This window comes from Pongo abelii, chromosome 7 (assembly GCF_028885655.2).
Source record: "Pongo abelii isolate AG06213 chromosome 7, NHGRI_mPonAbe1-v2.0_pri, whole genome shotgun sequence".
Taxonomy (NCBI): domain Eukaryota; kingdom Metazoa; phylum Chordata; class Mammalia; order Primates; family Hominidae; genus Pongo; species Pongo abelii.
Genome location: NC_071992.2, coordinates 87498892 through 87521379, shown reverse-complemented (window position 1 = coordinate 87521379; position 22488 = coordinate 87498892).

The window sequence follows — 22488 nt, the reverse complement described above, 5'->3', positions numbered from 1 at the left end:
CAGTTTCTATCACATAGTAGATGTTCAATAAATGTTTGTTAAACGAAACAATGAATAAATGACCAGTGTTTAAAATAAATCAATATAGGTCTAATGGGAATTTAGTGGAGCAGCCCAATAAAAGTCAGACAGCATTCAGAAAAAAAGCCTATTCTTATAATCACATTCGGGAATAGGTTTGTACTCGTTTTAGACTAATTATTAGATTGCACAGCCTTATCCGACCTGATTGCAATTCCATTCCTTTAAATGAAAGAATGCCTATATCACAGATTGATGGTAAAGCCTCAAGAAACATGGTTACATATGCTATTTTGATTTATTAAAAATAGAAGTATGGTTTCCCTCTGCTCTCTATTTCCTTGAATGATAATAACAGACCAGCAAAGAGAAGCAATGAGAAGTATTGCCTAGTTCTGCTAGGGTCAAAGAAGCTTCCATCTTGAATTCTGATCAGGTTCAGAGTTTCAGGGGACTTCTGTAGCATAGTTGAAGTGAGCTTATAGACACATGGATTGCTTTCTTAGACACGTATCTCTTAAAATTATATATTTGCAGTCTGAACTTGACATTTTAGCTTGGTCACTCTTCACACCCTCCCATTCCAAACTGCTTAGATTAAAATGTCCATACCTATGAAGCTGGCAAACAACAGAACACGTTTTAACCAATGAAGGAATCTTAACCACATTTTAAGATAAGAAGGTTGCTTTGAAAACACCTATTTAAAAAAAAAAAAAAAGAATAAATGAAAACATTACTGTCTGAGCCTAAAAAAAAAAAAAAAAAGAAAAGAAAACACCTATTTTAAATGTAGAATTCTGATTTGCTGAGCTCAGCCTCCAGGAATTGGGTTGATAATAGCCAGTCTGTAGAGCCACTGATGTATGTGCTTGACGACTGAGCACCTTACATTAAATATGTGGCTCCAAGGAAAAGTGGAGCCCTGTCAGGATGGAGACACTAACCTCACTGCAGTAGACATTTTATGTCATTCTTACCTAGGACAGAAGGCCTGGTTAACCACCACACTTACAGAAGAATGCCAGCCAAAGGCATTATAATAAACTAAGCCTTTTAGAGATGGAACAAAGCAGTTCAGAAATTATATCTCTCTAAATATTATCAAATTAATATAATGAAACGTGTTCTCATTAATTGAGGAAGGAAAAAGTATGCTGAGATGGTTGGGAGCATTGATTATGCAGTTAGACTTTCCAGGTTCACACTGTGGCTCCTCCTGCTGTTAACTTGGGGCAAGTTAGTTAGCCTCTTTGCACCTCAGCTTTCTCATCTTTAAAATGGGATACCTTCATTCTGGTGTTTGGGATAGAATAAAACTGAGATAATATTTGCATAGCACATAATACTTGCCTTGCTCAGATTATGTACTCAATAAATTTATACATGTGCATATGTATGGATGAATGGATGGACTAATGGATAGATATGTAGATAGAGGATACAAAAATCGAAAGAGACATGGATATAGATGTATATATTTAGTTAAAAATTTATATAAACCTCTCAGGCTATAGATATAACATTGTTAAATTTCTTCAGTATTTAATTACTGTGCTTGGTACTACATATGCTATTTCACCATATAATAGAGCTAAGCTAAGAAGCATCTTCAATGGAACATAAAGTCTGTAACTGAGACCCAGCTCCCCCATTTACTAGTTTTGTGAGAATTTGAGCAAGCCACTTAAGCTTTCTGAGTTTCATTTTCTTTAACAATTAAACAGGTATGATAATGCCTATCTTACAATGTGGTTGGGGAGGCTTAATTGAATGAAATTATCATTTGATATGTTATAAGCTTATATGAAGGTTGTTATAAATATTTATTTGGTGACTGTACCTTGCATCAAATGCAAAAGAGTTAGATAAAAATATCATTCACTTCCTTCAGCTTTCAAATAAATTTTTTTGCAGCTTAGTAGATACACTTCTGATGAGATTTACAAAGAGTAGTATATTCACCTGGCACAAAGAAGTAGCCTCTGACTTTTCATTCACAAATCTCTAGAGAGCTTACTAGGGTTTTCTGATAGCTAAATATATTAATTCATCCAAAAAGTACCTATGGACTGTCTACAATGTGCCAGGCACTGTTCTAAGGAGTTTGAGATACACCAGTGAATATGATGCTCATGAAGCCCACATTCTGAGTGAGTGAGGCAATGGACTAGAAACATGGGAAAATATGGTAGTCTCTCCTTATCCTTATCATTGGGAATATGTTCTGAGACCCCCAGTGGATGCCTGAAACTGCAGATAGTACCAAACCACATATACACTATGTTTTTTTCTATACATACTGTATTAATCTGTTTTGACACTGCTATAAAGAACTACCTGATACTGGATAATTTATAAGAAAAAGAGGTTTAATTGACTAACAGTTCAGTGTGACTTGGAAAGCCTCAGGAAACTTACAATCATGGTGGAAGGTGAAGGGGAAGTGAGCACATCTTCACATGTCAGAGCAGGAAAGAGAGCAAGAGAAGGGAACCGCCACACACTTAAAAAAATTTATTTCCATACGTTTTTGGGGAACAGGTAGTGTTTGGTAACATAAGTAGTGATTTTGGAGATTTTGGTGCACCCATCACCTGAGCAGTATACGCTGCACCCAATTTGTAGTCTTTTATCCTTCACCCCTTCCCACCCTTTCCCCGAGTCCCCAAAGTCCAATGTTTCATTCTTATGCCTTTGAATCCTCATAGCTTAGCTCCCACTTGTAAGTGAGAACATATGATATTTGGTCTTCCATTCCTGAGTTATTTCACTTAGAATAATAGTGTCCAATCTCATCCAGGATGCTGTGAATGCCATTAATTCATTCCTTTTTATGGCTGAGTAGTAATCCAGTGTATATATATATGACAGTTTCTTTATCCACTCGTTGATTGACAGGCATTTGGGTTGATTCCACATTTTTGCAATTGTGAATTGTGCTGCTATAAACATGCTTGTGCAAGTATCTTTTTCATATAATAACTTCTTTTCCTCTGGGTAGATACACGGTAGTGGGATTGCTGGATCAAATGGTAGTTCTACTTTTAGTTCTTTAAGGAATCTTCATACTGTTTTCCATAGTGGTTGTACTAGTTTACATTCCCACCAGCAGTGTAGAAGTGTTCCCTTTTCACCGCATCCAAGCCAATATCTATTATTTTTTGATTTTTTTGATTATGGAAGTTCTTGTAGGAGTAAGGTGGTATCACATTGTGGTTTGGAGTTGCATTTCCCTGATCACTGGTAGTGTTGAGAATTTTTTCATATGTTTGTTGGCCATCTCTATATCTCCTTTGAGAATTGTCTATTCATGCCCTTAGTCCACTTTTTGATGGAATTGTTTATTTTTTTCTTGCTAATTTGTTTGAGTTTGTTGTAGATTCTGGATATTAGTCCCTTGTCAGATGTATAGATTGTAAAGATTTTCTCCCACTCTGTGAGCTGACTGTTCCTTTTGCCATGCAAAGCTCTTTAGTCCCTTTAAAACCATCAGATTTTGTGAGAACTACTCATGAGACGGCACCAGGGAGATGATGCTAAACCATTAGAAACCTCCCTCATGATCCAATCACCTCCCACAGGGCCCCACCATCAACACATGGGGATTACAATTCCAGATGAGATTTGGGTGGGGACACAGAGCCAAAGTATATCACGTATACACCTATGATAAAGTATTTTTTGTTTTTGGCTTTTTTTTTTTTTTTTTGGAGACAGAGTCTCACTCTGTTGCCCAGGCTGGAGTGCACTGGTGTGATCTCAGCTCACAGAAAACTTTGCCTTCTGGGTTCAAGCAATTCTCCTGTCTCAGCCTCCCAAGTATCTGGGATTACAGGTGTGTGCCACCACACCCAGCTAACTTTTGTATTTTTAGTAGAGATGGGGTTTCACCACGTTGGCCAGGCTGGTCTCAAACTCCAGACCTCAAGTAATCCACCTGTCTTGGCCTCCCAAAGTTCTGGGATTACAGGCGTGAGCCACCACACAGGGTCTGATAAAGTTTAATTTATAGGTTAGACAATGGTAGGAGCTTAACAACAATAGTTAATGATACAGTAGAACAGTTATAACAATATACTATAATAAAAGTTATGTGAGTATGGTTTCTCTCTGTCTCTCAAAATATCTTGTCATACTGTACTCACTCTTCTTCTTGTAATCCGTTGATCTGATAACTGAAACACCTGCTAAGTGACTAAGGGGCAGGCAGGGCATACAGTGTGGAAATGCTAGACAAAGGAAGATTCATGTCCTGGGCAGGACGGAAAGGGATGGTGTGAGATTTCATCACGCTACTCAGAATGGCACCCAATGTAAAACTTATGAATTGTTTATTTTTGGAGTGTCCCATTTAATATTTTCAGACTACAGTTGACTGCAGGTAACTGAAACTGCAAAATGAGAAATTTGTGGATAAAAAGGGACTACTGTAGTCAATTACATTGTCTTTAGAAAGTAGTAAATATTTGTGGAAGAAAGGAAAAGCAGACCACAATAAGAGGGATGGGAATGTGAAGTTAGGTTGCAACTTTAAGTAAGTGGTCAGGGTGGGCCTCATTGAGAAGGTGAAATATGAACAAAATCTTGAGGGAAGAGAAGGAGTTAAATAAGAGGATATCTAGGACATGAATGTCTGAGTCAGAGGCACAAGCTGGAACAAAGGCCCTGTGGTAAGAGGGTGCCTAGGACTTCCAAAAAAAGGCAAGAGGAGTAAATGAGAGATACAGAACTGTAGGAGAGAAGATTCCAGACACAATGGAGAGCCTGACTGCCCAATGGGAACTTGTGTGGCCTTATAAGGACTTTTATTTTACTCTGAATAAAGAGGGGGAAAATTGTAGGGTTTGGAGCACTGGGGTGACCTAATCTGACATATGTCTTAAAAAGACCACACTGACTGCTATGTGGGTTTATAGGTGGGTAAAACATGGAGGAGGGAGACTAGTTAGGAGCTACTGCAGTTATCTCAGTAGAAGAAGATGCTGGCTTGGACCAGGCTGGTAGCAGGGGAAGCAAGAAGCACTGCTGGCATTCCAGGGTCCTTTCAAAAGCCAGTGTCTCCAGTGCACTTGATTTTCCTTCTTTTTTTCTATCCAAACTCATGGCTCCAACATCTTTTCAAAATCAGATGCACAGTCTTATTATTATTATTTTTGAGGCAGGGTCTCACTCTGTACCCATGGCTGGAGTGCAGTGGTGCAATCCTGGGTCACTGAAGCCTCAGCCTCCTGGGAGGCTCAGACTCCCAAAATGCTGGGAGTACAGGTGTGAACCACACTCTTATGGGATTATTCCCACTAGTGCACAAACATATTGCTATTTTTTAATAACTTAAAAAATAAATCCCTCCCTTGGCCTTGCTTATCACCTAGCTTCTACCACATTTCTTTGCCTTCCTCTGCTGTAAACTTCTCAAAAAATGTATCATTTCTGACTGGTCTCTTATAAATCCACTCCAGATATAAACCCTTTGCTCTAAATATGCCACTAAATTTGCTCTTGCCACGGTCATCCCTGTAAGATCTAACAATGAATTTTTAGTCTTATCTAAGTTGACTATCATTTTTTTTCAGGGGTGTGTTATTGTTAACTTGTTAAGCCAGGAGCTACCTTTTCCAGAATTCTCATCTCTGTTCACTTCTAGGTTAGAGTTCATCAAAAGGGGAAGATGATAATCATTACCCTCAGGAAGTGGTTGCTCTGAGATGTGGGGATAAATTCATGCAGTTTGCTCTTGCTCTCCTTTACTCTGTGTCTAGCTGATCTTCCTGGCTGCTGGCATTCGTGGCCAGGAGAGACTTCAATAAGGGGGGCAATAGCTTCTTGTAGACCTCTCTAGAAGCTCCTCTTTCTTTGTCTCATTTTGCCTGCAGGGCCCACTTGAAGTTCTTGGTCATGAATTAAAGAGAGAACCTATCTCCATAATAACAAAACTGAGTTGGAAGCATCTTTCACGAAATGCCCATCCGTCATCCAGTTTTTCTCTGAGATATTGGGAAACAGTGTAGTGGAATGAGTGTGGGCCTTGGGAAAGCACTGTGCCAATTCTTATGATGATGTTTGAGGAAAAGCCACTATTTCTGTCCCAGATGTTTAAATGGTTGAACTACTCCAGATCTTGTGACCACTCAAGGGCTGTAAGCTGAAGTGGAGGGGTCTTCTGGGGTGGTGAGTGCACAGAAATGATAGCACCCACTGCGGATTAGTAACCAGCCTGAGAGATTCTCATCTGTGAGTGTGAAGAGTGTTTAGGGGTCCCCTTCTGGGTGCCCTAATACTCCTAGTACACTCCTGGGGATGTAAGCTGCTCTGGGGGGAATCACTGGATTGTTTTTGGTATCCCTATATGTCATACTGGACCAATGAATTCTCAGAACCACCTTCAGACCTTTGGGCTGCTTTATGTGAGAAGCTGGAGCAGGCTTCCAAGGTGGACGGGCTGTGAGTGCCGCACCAGCTCCTGAGTCACTGCTGATGCTCCCTAGAACCTAAGTTTCGAAACGCTAGAAATTCAGAGCTGGAAATGTGGATTCTAGTCCTAACTCGCTCCTAAAACACCACAACTGCTATCTGCCTTCACCAATTTGAAGTAATGAGTTTTCCAAAAAGCACTTTGAAAGTATCCATGAGAACAGTGCACCATCCATAAACTGAGGGAGCGTGAATACAAAAGGCTTGAAATTCCATTAAGAATCCCATGAGTCACTCATCTTCCTCCCTTCTTTTAGTCTTCTCTGTATAACTTTGGCTCTGTGGGTTTTCTAAATTGTTTTGTTAATTTTAGCTGTTTCCAGATAGATAGCCATACTCTAGGTGAATCATGAGGAAAATTGAGGATAAGAGCAAATAGCACAGTGCTCTATCATGAGCCACTTAATCAGCTCTTTAAAGAAAAGATAAGCAGGGTACTTCTTCATTACATGGGTGTTTCTGAATAATACAGAATGTGTGTGTGTGTATGTATTCGTACAGTTGTTCCTCAGTATCTGGGCAATTTATTTCAGAACCCCCTGCAGATACAAAAAAATCTCTGTGTGTTCAATTCCCTTATATAAAATGGTATAGTATTTGCATATAACCTACAAATATCCTCCTGTATACGTTAAATCATCTCTATATCTTATAACACCTAATACAATGTAAATGCTATATAAGTAGTTGTTATACTGTATTGTTTATGGGATAATGACAAAAAAAGCCTGTACATATTCAGTACAGACAGAACCATCCTTTTAAATTAATATTTTCCACCTGCAGTTGTTTGAATCCACAGATGAGGAACTCATGGACACAGAGGGTCACTATGTGCGTGTGTGTACTCACGTCTATACATACATGCACACACGTGTTCATACGTGTGTATATGCACTCACAGTGTATGTGTAGTAGTGATTGATGATGAAAAATACGATTGTATTCTTTGTTTTACCTAGCTTTCCTGTATCTATATTTTTTCAGTCAAATGCAGTCAAAGGACACCTATATTTGACTATTCAGATAGAAATATGTCACACAATTCTTATGTTTTTTCTTCCCAATTTGACTCATCATCATTTCTAGTGCAAATGAAGAATAATTGTATACTATTAAAGTGTAAATGTGACTAACTGTAGATAAGAAAGACTTATTAGATCTACCCCAGGGTATACAATGTGAATAAATATTGCCTTATTTGTTCATTATCTGAGATATCAGCTTGCCCCTATTCAGGAGATTTTATCATTTTAGATTAAGAAATCTGTTTTGTAACCTGTTATTAAGCCAAACATTTTCCACACATTATAATTACAAAGGGTTGTATTTTCCTGTCCTTCTCACCCCCATATGGTTCTGCCTTTGATGCAGTTTGAACAATAGAACTGCATTTTTCTCTTCCAAATAATTCAGAACGAGACTTCTACCATGCAAAATGGCATTCACTTCAAGCCAGAGAGAACTGGAAAGGTGAGCAGAATGCACAAAAGTTGTCCTGGTGTGATTGTCCGAAGGAATGTTTAATTGGTCACTCTTCCTTCTCAGAAAACCAAATGATTCTCCAGTAATGTGTAAAGTAGGTTCCTCAGTCAGATATAAATTAGAGACCAACTATCCTGTTTTCTGTTATCTTTGTATCCCCCACAACGTCTTAATGGTTTTGGGAGGAATGTATTAATAAATGAATGGTTGGATAAACCAACGGAGTCAAACTTTCAAAATCAGGTTTAGAGACAGAAAATATAAGATGTGAAGAGAATAAATCTTTTATATTAGTAAGAGCAGAGCTTCTCAACCTCAAAACTATTGATATTTGGGGCAGGAATACTTTTTGTTTGGGATGGAGAGGGGTAAGAGCAGGGGTTTGTTGCACTGTGCCTTGTAGCAATGTTTAGCAGTGGGGGGCCCTGGCTACTAGCCACCAGATGCCACTAGTGACAACAAAATATGCCTGCCTGAGACATTGCTCAAAGTCTCTGCCTGGGAATAACTGAGTCAGATAATCTATTTCCCCTTGACCATAGGAGCTGGGAAGAAATCAGAGTTCTTTTAACACATGTGAGGTAGGACATAAAACTTGTAGAGTCACACTGCAAAAACAACATTTTGTTATTAAGAAATTTTAGTTCCAAGAGAACAGAATCCAGACTGTATGAAAGTATATCATTATCAAGTTCATTATGCTTCTTGTAACTATTCTTCTAATTAAAGTCTGCCAGGGCCTGGGGGACGGGGGAATGGGAAAGTGATGGTCAAAGCTATAGTTTCAGTTATGCAAGATAAATAAGTTCTGAAGATCAACTATACAGCATAATACCTATAGCTAACTTCACTGTATTGTATATTTGAAATCTGCCAAGATGGTAGGTAGATCTTATGTTAAATGTTCTTGCCATGCACATAAAACTATAATGATAATGACAATGATAATGAAGGTATAATGATAATGGAAGGTGATGGACATGCACATGACCTGGACAGTAGTGATGGTTTCATAGGTGAATACCTATCCCCAAACTCCTCGAGTTGCATACTCTACAGATCTTAAATGTTAATTCCACCTCAATAAAGTGGTTTTTCTAAAAAAGAAGGTAAGAGTGTCTGCTTTTGACACTTCTAATCAACATTTTACTAGGGGTTCTAGCCAGAACGATTAGGCAAGAACATTAGGTAAAGAACATTTAGAGTGTGAACGAAGAAATAATCCTAAACAAAAAATAAAAGTCAGATATATAAGATAAACCATAGCCAATTTGGTATACACAGCCAGTGGATCATTAGTCAGGCATTTGTATAGGTAATTGGACCATTCTCACCCTTCTTAGTGGCAATATGATTGGAATAGAAGGTAGATTCAATGAGAGAAGAGGATGTCTCTGTCTTTTACATGAGTGTAAACCCAGTTGATACAACAGTGTCAGGCCTAAGGTAGGCAATCAACAAATATTAACCGGACACATAGGTAAATAAATGGATCAATGAATATGACTTCTATTTCCCAAATTTACTGCCAAGTTTTCTCTTATGTGTCGACTGAGCCCAGATGTTGAAATCGAGTCTGTCCTGTATTTTTGAAGATTATTGTAAGGTACAATATGAAGTTTTTGTAGGACTTTAGTTTTCCACTTATGTATGAATTTTATAATATTCAAGTTCTTTCTGCAATTGATTGTTCATTCAATAATTACTTTAAGTAATCTTTTTATAACTGAAGAAGAAAAAGTCCGTGCACTCCCTTCCCCATGGTATTTTAAGTCTGTCTAGATTAGATACCTGGATGCTAAAAACTATGAATGAATTTGTTTATTTTAAAAAGTCATAATGAAATTTACAAGTGAGTATCCTAAAAGAATTTAAATCCAAAGGTGGTCAGATTTGAATTTCTGTGTTCTCTACAGCACTTTCTAGTTATAAATATACATATTATAATCACTGTTCCTGATAAAGTACTAGGTTGTGGTATATGAAATTGTTTATGTGGATTGAAAATCATCAAGTGGTTCAACCTAACAGATACTGAAATCACATGTATAGGGAGAGGAGAAAGAAAAAAATTACCTTTGGTGGATAGATCAGATAGTGGCAAATATTAGTAGAGAAAGGAGATAAGGCCAAGACAACTTTTCCAGCATCACCTGTGAATTCTCCTCCAGGGACAATAATGACTACATCTAAGAATGGCTGAGATGCCCGGATTTAAGATGCACATTGGAGAAACTCTGCTCCCACCTTTCTTATTCACTGCTTTTCTCCAGTGATACGTGACTCATTGACTATTCACACTGTTCATGGGCCACATAACAACTAGAAATATTGGGGAGAAAATTCACCATATGACTCAATGAAATACTTCTTATTTTTTATACTACACCTAAAATGATGCTGCTTTGACATTTTTGTTTTGTTTTGTTTTCATCTGTGGGCTTTGATAAAACCATAGGCATTTTCCTGTGTCTAAACAAAATACCTTACAAAAGAATATTGTTGTTTCTTGAAATAATGCTTTTAGAAGTGCAAGGAAGTAGTAAAATTAATTATTTAGGAACATATTAGGTATGAAAATTACTTTATATTGAAGTTGGTTTTTTTTAATATTTTTTGTAAGGCTCAGGGGTTTGTTTTCCATTTATAATCTTACAAATGACCTAAACAGTATACTTATTTAAAGAACAACATACCAACAAATCAAACCAATAAAAAATACTGCCTACCACCAAGTATTTAAGAAGGGTCATTACAAATCGTTTTCTGCAAGCACTAGGAACAAGTTATTCTTTATTGGTAACAATGGATGAATCCAAGTAGTGAAATGTGTAAACGTTCCAATAGGCATCTGAATGACTTCTCTTTAATTTTAAAATGCTACTGCTAATGACTGATTGATTATAATCTCAACATTCAGCTTCTCTCAGGGTGCTATATTGAGTCCAGTGAACTTTAGTTGTACTCATCAATACCTCAATTCTTCATGGCTTCAAATCCTCTTCAAAGACAGCCATATATACCATTTCAGATCTTGTAGTTATATGGCTCTATCTAGAAAACCATGATTACTCTGGAAAACTCAGTGGCATTGCTAGTGAGTCTGTGACTACTTGGACATTTTGTCTGCTATGCTACTTGGCATGGCTACTACTAAGGTGGCATGACCTTCAGAATTTGCAGGCATTGTTATCTATGTGGTCCTACCCCATTTTGTCTTGTTGGGAGGTATTTTGAACAACGTATTAGAGCACTGGTTTTCCAAGTGTCGTCCTCACACCAGCAGCATTAATACCACCTGGCAACTTGTTAGATATGCAAATTCTTGGGCACCACTACAGACTTATTGAATAAAAATCTGGGAGTGGCATCCCCAGATACTGAAATCTGAAGGTGGCACCCAATAATCTGTATTTTAATGGGCTCTCCAGATGATTCTGATGCTCACTAAAGTTTGAGAATCACTATGCTGGAGAGATCTCCTGGGAAACAGCTTTTTTCCCCTCCTATGACCAAGAATTTAAATTTGTCATTGAGTCAGGGTTTTCTTATTCTTTCCTCTTTTCCGTAAGTGAACTGCTTGATTTGAGCAGATGAACAGGAAGACTGAAGCCTGTAGACTCCCACAGCTGTGATCAGCAAAATACCTTTGGTTTAATGAGCCTAAGTCTCACCCATATATAAGGAACATTTTGAAATCCTTAAGAACTTTAGGAGACAGGAAATCGTGTAGCCCCCACTGTAAAGAAGCACAGGCAAGACCTTGTGCAGCAATAACCTGTCCATGAGATTCTTCGTTGTTCAGCTTCTGAAAGCATTTCAAATTGTGCTGAATACTGTGGTAAACAGGATAACTGTGGTGTGTTGCTCATGTAAATGAAGACTGGAAAATATAGATTTTTGTTTTTTATTACTTTTTAGCAGAAACACTTTGCTAAGCCATTTAGCTGTGGAGAAAAGGCCTTAGGGAATGGCCAGGAAAATGAAAGATTGGAGCAAACAGAACTAAATTTTCTTTGCAGAAGAAAATCAAACCATTCAGAACAGTCCAGGAAGAGGAGATGAGGCCCAGTGTGTGGATGGCACAAAACCTACTTTGAAGGGCATAAGTGAGAGCCAAAAATAAAGAAGCGGCTAATGAAAAGTTCCTAGTGGCAGGACTGCCCAAAACAATGGTATATCTAATACCTATTAAAGTGAAAGTCACCAGCATTCTATGCTGTGCTATATTCCCCTTCAATATTCTCAAAGAGTGGCGGGCAGACTGTAGGGTGGGCACCATATGACCCTAGCTCTTGATGTTCATGCCCATAGATAGTTATTTCCCCTGGAGTGAACTGTGACTTGCTACTAGAATATTAGATAATATCAGGCTCATAATCATGTATATATAATTGGATAAATCCTGTCCATTTTGCCATATTCTATTAGTTAGAATATAACTAATATTCTATTTGGTTAAAATATGTCAAAATGGAAAGGATTTATCTAATTACGTGTACATGATTATGACCCTAAGATTATACTGCCTAGTTTGCTGGAGTCTTCTCTCTTCCTGGCTGGCTTTGGAAGAAGCAAGCTGCCTTGTTAGGAGCTGTTCCTGTGACAAATAACTTTGAACAACTTCTAGGAGATGAGGGTGGCCTTGAACCAAAGCCAGCAAGAAGCAGAAATGCAAGGAAGAAATTCTACCAACCTGAGTGAGCATGGAAGGGGATATTTCTTGTTTGAGGTGGGCCTCAAATTAGACTGCAGCCCTGCCCAACACCATGATTATATCCCTGTGAGACCTCTAAGCAGATGATCCAGTTAAGTCATGCCTGGACTCCTGACCCACCAATGTTTTGACATGTTAAGTGTACATTGCTCTAAGCCACTACTGTTGTGGTAACTTATTATGCAGCCACAGAAAACTAATACATGAACCATCAGTGAACTATGGTACAGTTGACCTAGACTTGGAAGAATAAAAAAATAGAGGCAAAACATTTTAACTTTAGTCTGATCGAGTCTACAGATTTAACTATCACTTTCTAGAACATATAGGAAGGATAGAAACAGGTTTTAAAAATGCCACAGGAATGCAATCAGCAAAATCCAGACCATAGAGAACTTGAAAGGACCAAAACAAAACAAAACAAAACAAAACAAATGAAAGCGGTTATAGATTTTAAAAAATATTTAAGAGGCATATCAACAAATTAAAATGTGTGAAACTTGTTTGCATTCTGATTTGAAGAAACACATCTAAAACTGCATGAGAAAATTGGGGACATTTAAAAGTTGAATGGATGTTTTAGGAGATTAAGGAATTATTGTTAATTTTCGTGAATGTGATAGTGGTATAATAGGTTTAAAAAATCTTTATCCAAGTACTAATCAGTCCCAACCCTGCTTAGCTTCCGAGATCAGACCAGATGGGGTGCATTCAGGATGGTAATTGTCCTCTACTTCACGTGGAATAAATATTTTATATGGTTTTACTAAAAATAAGACTCATGTATCTGGTCACCTAGTTTACAAATTTTGAGTTATATTTATTGAAACATGACATACTGTGCTCTGAGCTTATACCTCAATTGTATTTTGTGCTGTTTTCCAGTTTCATGCCTTGTAAATAACTTTTATAGATTGTGGATCAAATTCTAAAGAAAAACTTTTAATGCCAATAAAAAAAAGTATTTGTCACTTAGAGATGTAAAATGAAATATTGTGAAAAAGAAATTTATGATTTTGTTCAAAATAAAATACTGAAGACAAGAATGTAGGAGGTGGGGAGGAGGATGGTATTGTTGAAAGCAGTTTGACCATTCTTTCCTTTAAGCTGGATGATGGATAAATGAGAGTTCATTGCACTACTCTTTTCATTTTTCAGTGATTCTCCTGCCTCAGCCTCCTGAGTAGCTGGGATTACAGGCATGCACCACCACACCCAGCTAATTTTGTATTTTTAGTAGAGATGGGGTTTCTCCATGTTGGTCAGGCTGGTCTTGAACTCCTGACCTCAGGTTATCTGCCCACCTCGGCCTCCCAAAATGCTGGGATTACAGGTGTGAACCACCGTGCCCAGCCTTATTTTTGCATATCTTTGAAAGATTTTTATAATAAAAAGTGGTTTTGGTTTTCTTTTTAATGGGGGAATCTAAGGCAGTACACAAAGGTCAGAGTGGACCTGAGAGAAGGGTGGGGCTGCAACACAGATGGGGGCCTGGCAGTGGGACGAGCACTTCCCCTGAATGTACTCCACCAGCAGCTTCCAGGAATGATGTACAAGATGATCTTCTCGGTTATGCTACAATGACAATTTCCATTCATTTATAATCTCATTCGTTTAAAGTTGTATTTGTGTGTATATATTTCATATGTGATTTATAAATGAATTATTTGTACATTGTGGTCATGTAGGCTTTGGGTTCTGTTTGGTTGGTTGTTTATGATGGAGGCATGCACAGGAGAAAGGTGGCTTTTGAAAAGAATGTGGGGAGGCCTCCATCTGGGCTACACTACAGCAGTTCATTCTGGGATGCAGTTAACTCTGAAGGAGGACCCACTTGCCTTTGTAAGTCAACCACTACTCCAGAATCGAAACAGAGCAGCATTTTCACCATGGCACCTGAGCTGGAGAATCTAAAACCTGCATGATGCTGTGCCTGTTCTGGAAACACTAGCATAAGTCAGAGGAAGGGTAGGAAACAACTCTGACATTGGCCTTTTAGAAGTCAGTGTCATACACTGTTTCAGACTGGATATTTCAGAAAGGTAGCAAAGTGTATGCACTGTAGGGATAGCTTATTAGAGTCATGATTCTGAAGAAGTTTCCATGACAACCTCAGGTCAGGGAGATTTTTGAGTTAGCTTTCCAGGATTTCGGGATATGATATGTCTTTTCTAATTGGTGTCTTTCTTGGTAGGGGAAATGAAATCCATGGCAGAGGTGTCTGAAGTAAGCATAAACCATGACCTGCTTTGTTTGCCAGAAGAGAATCCAGGACTGGGCTCATATCGAACAATCAGGAAAGCATCCAACCACAGAGGCCAAATGCTACTACAATTCTATATCTCCTGTAAAAGCCAAGCCAAGAGCCAGACAATATTAAGGTGTTGGATAGTGACTAAAGAGATAAGAAACTGGAAGTGCTTTGGTCAGTGAAGCAAAGGGGGCTGAAGTTTTTAAGTCATCCACAGCCTGAACACATTAATGCTGTAGTGTCTTTGGCTGATAACCTAACAGTATTTCTCAGTGTTGTCCACTGAAACCGGCATGAAAATCTACTTGCTGCTGCATACTTCCAGAGTCTAGTGGCTTTAAAAAAATGGATATTTTACTATGATATCCTGTGGTCCTGGAGGCTAGTGGAACTCAGCTGGAGAGTTCTATCTTGTGGTCTCTCATGCAGCTACAGTCTGATTGTGGCTGGGAATGTAGTTGCTTGAAGGCTTCTTCACCTACATGTCTGGCCCCTGGGCTAGGATGGCTGGACCAGATTGGGCTGAATAATCATATCTCCAACAAAGCCCTTCCATGTGGCCAGTGTGGGCATCCTTAACCATGGTGTCCTCATGGTAGTTAGACTTCTCAGTGGTAGATAACATCTTACAGGCTGAGAATTCCAAGAAAACCGGGTGGAAACTGCCCACTCAAACCCTAGTGTAACTTATTGTGTATTCTATTGATCAAAGCAGCCACAGGCCAGCCTGACCTGAAGAGGTGAAATAACAGACTTTGTTCCTTGACAGCAGAATGGCATTTCTATACAAGGAGGGAAGGAACTGATGACAGCTAGCTTGGAGGCAAACTACCCATTTACCTGCATAATATTCACCTGCTGTCAGTATTCCTTGGCTAAGGTCAGAAACTCTACATTTTGAACAGGCACCCCTAGAAAATCATTTTAGTGAGTGTTTGGTAGTGATTGAATATCTTCTCTAGATTTTTAACTGTGCATTTAAGGAAAGGAGGAGGAGATACCACTTATGTATTTGGATCCAAAAGGCAGTTGCAATAGGTAGTATAGATGGGCACTCTTGAAGAGAAAATGTAACCACTCTCTATTAAAACAATTGACTTCAGGGGTTATTTACACTAACATCAGATTGATTAGAGATCTTCAAGATGCTGCAAATTCTCTGTTATTAAAGTTTGGAAAGTGTAAGGAAGGAAGAGAAGGTATTTTCAGAGAACAGCACAGAAGAGCAGGCTCTCACAGGGAGCCCCTTCTCAGGATGCAGGGTAGGAGGTGATGTCAGATGGAGAGCCCAACACTCATGGCTCTAAAAAGTGAAGACAGGCTTGTCACCTCTCACATCTAGTCAGATTGCTTCCACAAGAGACCCTGAGTCCTGACAGGTTACCACAGCCAAGTATCTCCTACAGGTAAGGAATAGGAGAATAACCCACACATCTTCTCTAGGACTTAACAAGCTACAGTGTTTAAGTGACAACACAGGAAAGGTCATGATAATTTAGAGACTGCCTTGAAGCCAACAGGAAACATGGAAACTCAAAGGGGCAACCAAGAATCGAGGATTTCACAAAGCCATTCCACGCCTACCACTGAGTCCGGGGCTTCGCGTTGTACTGCCTTCCCGCCTCAAAGAGGAAGCATTATAGCCATCTCGCCTCTCACGATTGGAAGGATGGAATGTTGGCTAGGTTCACCACTTTTTTCTCCTTAATGTCCTGAGTCCAAGGGCCTTGAAAGAGAAATCTGCCATTAATACAATTGCACAAATAAGCAAATAAAATAAGTTAGCAAATAAAAATTAACCTCAGGGTTGTATGCAATAACAGTGTTCAACCAGGGCACAGAATGAAGCAGCAGTGAACAAACTCCTCATAAAATGAAATAACAAAAGAACATGACTTATATATTCCATTATCTGGGCAGATCTTGATGGCCCAATCTGTATACTCTTGAAGATAAACTACTTTAAGCCATGAAAATTAGGATGCGAAATGAATTATAATGACCCATTTTGCTCCCCAAATGATAAAATATCCATAGAAATCAAACAGAGGAGACATCGTAGTTACTCTAAACATAGAGTCTGTCTATGGCTTTCAGAGCTGTAGTATATTATGCCTTAGGACCTTGGTAAATTCTGGCAGTTTTTCGTCTAATAAATACTTCTGAAAAACAGCAATGGGAATATACAATATATAAAAGAAGAAACATTGTTTTATCTTGCTATTATCATTAATATAGTGACTGAAATGTGGCTAATTTGAAGTCAGCAAGAGATATATCAATCTTATCTCACAAGGTGACTTTCTATTGCTCTGAATTTAATGAATAGTCTGTTTCTTGCAAGAGGAATTCCTTGAGAATGGCATGTGGCTAGATAGTAATGTGAATTAATCAAGACCTGAACTTCCTTCTCTGGTCAAGAGGGGTCATTCTTTTTTTAACCTTTACATTCATCCTTGTATTTTCCAAATGTTTTTCAATTCAATATTACTTAATCTTCAGGACAGCCCAGTAAGGTAAATCAATATTATTAAATTGAGGTACAGGAAGATTAAATGATCTGACCCAAATTCCATAGAAAACCATTGCCAAGGAGCCAGATTAAAGTGTAAAAGGCTAATCTCAGGCAATTTTTTCTCTCTAGACAGATTTTGGTACTTGTAACAGACTCATCAAGAATTTTGGAAGCTGATAATTACATTTTGAAGGTATCCCTGCCTTATAAAAGAAAAAATCAATGGAAAAATTCATGTAAGACTTTGTATGGAAGCCATTGCTCCATCCAAAAAGGGAAAAAAACAGAAAGTGACATGTTATGGCATATTAGAAGAGTAATGTAATGCAGTCAAAAACTAAAAGAAATGTTGGTATCCTTCTTCAGTGATTATCTGAAATTAGCCAGGAATGAATTAATAGTAAGCAACAGATGGGAGGAAAATGGCAGATAGGAAGCAGGACTAACTTGCAGCTCCTACTTGGACAAACAGAGCAGTGTGTGGAGACCCACATCATAAACCTTTGCTCCAAGAACCACCATAGGAACATACCAGGAAAGCCAAGAGAATCTGCAGACCCTTTAAAGGAGGTGGATTGCTGCTGCAGGCTCTGTGGGACAGCTAAGGAATTGTGAGTCGGCTTACTTTCTCAGCTGGGAGGCTTGTAGCCTGGGGCAAGTTCTGTGCCCTGCTCACCAGCTGCCTGGAAATAAACTCAGTGCTGTTAAAGGGGCACAGTGGGAGTGAGACAAGCCTTTCAGGCTGCAGGTTGAGTAGGAGCTGAGTGAGGCCTATGGCTACCAGCTTTCCCCTGACTTCCCTGGTGACTTCTGTGATGCAGCCATAATCTCCCTATTAACATAACTCCATTGGCCTGGAAACCACATCCCCAACCCCCACAGCAACTGCAGCAAGCCCTGCCCAAGGAGAGTCTGAGCTCAGACAGGCTTAAGTCTGCCCCCACCTGATGGTCCTTCTCTACCCACCTTGATAGCCAAAGACAAAGGATATAATCTCTTGGGAACTCTATGACCCTACCCACCACCTGACCCTAGGGGAAGCTCGTATCCTCCCTATACTACTGCAGCTGATGCACTGTTGATAGCGTCACCTCCTGGATGGAGGCCAACCAACACACAACCAGTGCCATTAACAAAAATAAAACCAAGGACACTCACAGAGTCCACTTCACTCCCCTGCTAACTCCAGCAGAGCAGGTGCTGGTATCTATGGCTGAAAAATGTGAAGACAGATCACATCACAGGACTCTTTGCAGACACTCCCCAGTTCCAGCCCAGAGCTCAGTAGCTCCATTGAGTGGCTAGATCCAGAAGAGAAATAACAATCTCTGATGACAGCTAGCTTGGAGGCAAACTACCCCATACCTGCATAATATTCACCTGCTGTAAGTATTCCTTGGCTAAGGTCAGAAACTCTACATTTTGAACAGGCACCCCTAGAAAATCATTTTAGTGAGTGTTTGGTAGTGATTGAATATCTTCTCTTAGATTTCTGCAGTTTGGCTCTCAGGAAGCCCCATCCTTAAGGGAAGGGGGAGAGCACCAAATCAAGGAAGCCCCCTGTGGGACAAAGGAATCTGAACAGAAGCCCTTGAGTCCCAGATCTTCCCTCTGATCTAGTTTACCCAAATGAGAAGGAACCAGAAAAACGATTCTGATAATATGACAAAACAAGGTTCTTTAACACCCCCAAAAGATCACACTAGCTCAACAGCAATGGATCCAAATCAAGATATAATCTCTTAATTGCCAGAAAAAGAATTCAGAAGGTTATTATTAAGCTAATCAAAAAGGAACCAGAGAAAGGTAAAGTTCAACTTAAAGAAATCCAAAATAGGATACAGGATATGAATGGAAAAATCTCCAGTGAAATAGATAACATAAATTAAAAAAATCACAACTTCCAGAGATGAAGGACACACTTACAGAAATGAAAAATGCACTGGAAACTTTCAGCAATAGAATCAAACAAGTAGAAGAAATAACTTCAGAGCTTGAAGACAAGGCATTCAAATTAACCCAATCCAATAAAGACAAAGAAAGAAGAATTTTTAAAAATGAGCAAAGCCTCCAAGAAGTTTGGGATTATGTTAAACAACCAAACCTAAGAATAACTGGTGTTCCTGAGGAAGAAGAGAAATCTAAAAGTTTGGAAAACGTATTTGGGGGAATAATCAAGGAAAACTTCCCCAGTCTTTCTAGAGATCTACACATCCAAATACAAGAAGCTCAAAGAACACCTGAGAAATTCATTGAAAAAAAGATCCTCACCTTGGCACATAGTTATTGGGTTATCTAAAGTCCAGATGAAGGAAAGACTCTTAATGGCTGTGAGGCAAAAGTATCAGGTAACTTATAAAGGAAAACCTATCAGATTAACAGCAAATTTGTCAGCAGAAACCCTACAAGCTAGAAATAATTGGGACCCTATCTTTAGACTCCTTAAACAAAACAATTATCAGCCAAGAATTTTGTATCCAGTGATGCTAAGATTCATAAATGAAGGATACCATCTTTTTAAAATAAATGCTGAGAGAATTCACCACTACGAAGTCAGCACTATAAGCACTGCTAAGAGGAGCTCAAAATCTTGAAAAAAATTTTCAACATACACCAAAATGGAATCTCCTTAAAGCATACATTTCACAGGACCTATAAAACAATAACATAATTCAAAAAAACACAAGTATTCAGGCAGAAAATAGCATGATGAATATAATAGTACATCTCAATACTAACATTGAATGTAAATGGCCTAAATGCACCACTTAAAAGATACAGAGTGGCAGAATGGGTAAGAATTTATTAACCAAGTATCTACTGTCTTCAAGAGACTCACTTGACACATAAGGACTCACATAAACTTAAGGTAAAGGGGTGGAAAAAGATATTGCAAGCAAATAGACACCAAAAGTGAACAGGAGTAGACAAAACAAACTTTAAAGTAACAGCAGTTAAAAAGACAAAGATGGAAATTATATAATGATAAAATGACTAGTCCAATAGGAAAGTATCACAATCCTAAATACATATGCACCTAACATTGGAGCTCCCAAAGTTATAAAACAATTACCACTAGACCTGAGAAATTAGACAGACCACAATACAATAATAGTGGAGGACTTTGATACTCCACTGACAGCACTAGGCAGGTCATCAAGACAGAAAGTCAACAAAGAAACAATGGACTTAAACTATATCTTACAACAAATGGACTTAACAGATATTTAGAGAACATTCTACCCAACAACTGCAGAATATACATTCTTTTCATCAGCACATGGAACATTCTGCGAGATAGAACATATAATAGGCCACAAAACAATTCTCAACAAATTTAGGAAAATTGAAGTTATATCAAATACTCTTTCAGACCATAGTGGAATAAAATTGGAAATCAACTCCAAAAGGAATCTTCAAAACTATGCAAATACATGGAAATTAAATAACTTGCTCCTGAATGATCATTGGATCAGCAATGAAATCAAGATGGAAATGTAAAAATTCTTTGAACTGACCAATAATGGTGACACAACTTATCAAAACCTCTGGGATACAGAAAAAGCAGTATTAAGAGAAAAGTTCACAGCATCAAATGCCTATATAACTAAGTCTGAAAGGGCATGAATAGACAATCTAAGGTCACACCTCAAGGAACTAGAGAAACAAGAGCAAACCAAACCCAAACGTAACAGAGAAAACAAACAAACAACAACAAAAAAAGATTAGAGCAGAACTGAATGAAATGGAAACAAACAAAATAAATTACAAAACATAAATGAAACAAAAAGCTGGTTATTTGAAAAGATAAATAAAATTTATAGTCATTAGCAAGATTAACCAAGAAAAGAAGAGAGAACATCCGAAGAAGCTCAATTAGAAATGAAATGGGGGATATTACAGTTGATACCACAGAAATACAAAAGATCACTCAAGGCCACTATGAACATCTTTATATGAACATCTTTACTATGAACATCTTTACATAAACTAGAAAACCTAGAGGAGATGGATAAATTCCTGGAAATATACAGCCCTCCTAGATTAAAACAGACTGAAATAGAAACTCTGAACAGACCAATAACAAGCAGCAAGATTGAAATGGTAATTTTAAAATTGCCAAAAACAACAACAAAAAAGCCCAGGACCAGATGGATTCACTGTTGAATTCTACAAGACATTCAAAGAAAAATTGGTACTAATCCTATTGGCATTATTCCAAAAGATAGAGAAAAAGGGAATCCTCCTTAAATAATTCTATGAAGCCAGTATCACCATAATACCAAAACCGGGGAAGGACATATGAAAAAAGAAAATTACAGACCAATATCCCTGATGAACATAGAGGCAAAAATCCTCAACAAAATACTAGCTAACTGAATCCAACAGCATATTAAAAATCTAGTCCACCATGATCAAGTGGGTTTCATACCAGAGATGCAGGGATGGTTTAACATAAGCCAGTCAATAAGTGTGATACACCACATAAATAGAATTAAAAACAAAAATAGCATGATTATGTCAATAGATGCAGAAAAAGCATTTTACAAAATCCGGCATCCCTTTATGATTAAAATCCTCAGCAAAATCATCATAGAAGGGACATACCTTAAGGCAATAAAAGCCATCTATGACAAACCCATAGCCGACATTATACTGAATAAAAAAGTTGAAAGCATTCCTTTTGAGAAATGAAACAAGATAAGGATGCCCACTTTCACCAATTCTATTCAACATAGTACTGGAAGTCCTAGCTAGAGGAATCAGTTAAGAGAAAGAAATCAAGGGCATCCGAATTAATAAACAGGAAATCAAACTGTCACTGCTGATGATATGATTGTATACCTAGAAAATCCTAAAGACTCCTCCAAAAAGCTGCTAGAACTGATACATGAATTCAGCAAAGTTTCAGAATACAAAATTAATGTACACAAATCAGTAGCTCTGCTATACCACCAACATCATGCAAGCTGAGAATCAAATCAAGAACTCAACTCCTTTTACAATAGCCGCAAAAAAATAAAT